This window comes from Etheostoma spectabile, chromosome 20 (genome assembly GCF_008692095.1).
Source record: "Etheostoma spectabile isolate EspeVRDwgs_2016 chromosome 20, UIUC_Espe_1.0, whole genome shotgun sequence".
In the NCBI taxonomy this organism is placed as follows: Eukaryota; Metazoa; Chordata; class Actinopteri; order Perciformes; family Percidae; genus Etheostoma; species Etheostoma spectabile.
Window position 1 is genome coordinate 19,821,159 of NC_045752.1, and position 228 is coordinate 19,821,386.

Below are 228 nucleotides of genomic sequence, written 5' to 3' on the forward strand. Positions count from 1 at the left end.
GGATGGGAGAAAAACATACTCTGGTTTATTGGTATTTCTTCAAACCAATCACAAACGTAATGGGCGGTGCTAAGGAGCGGACAGAACGGTGCCGATTGCAAAACAGCCTCAGGAAGAAACTTGTTTTGGTGGAACATGTGTACGTTCAAAAGTTATTTTAGTCGTACAGTAGAAACTCAGATTGGACGGATAGTCTAGCTCCCTGTCTGGATTTACCCTGCAGAGATC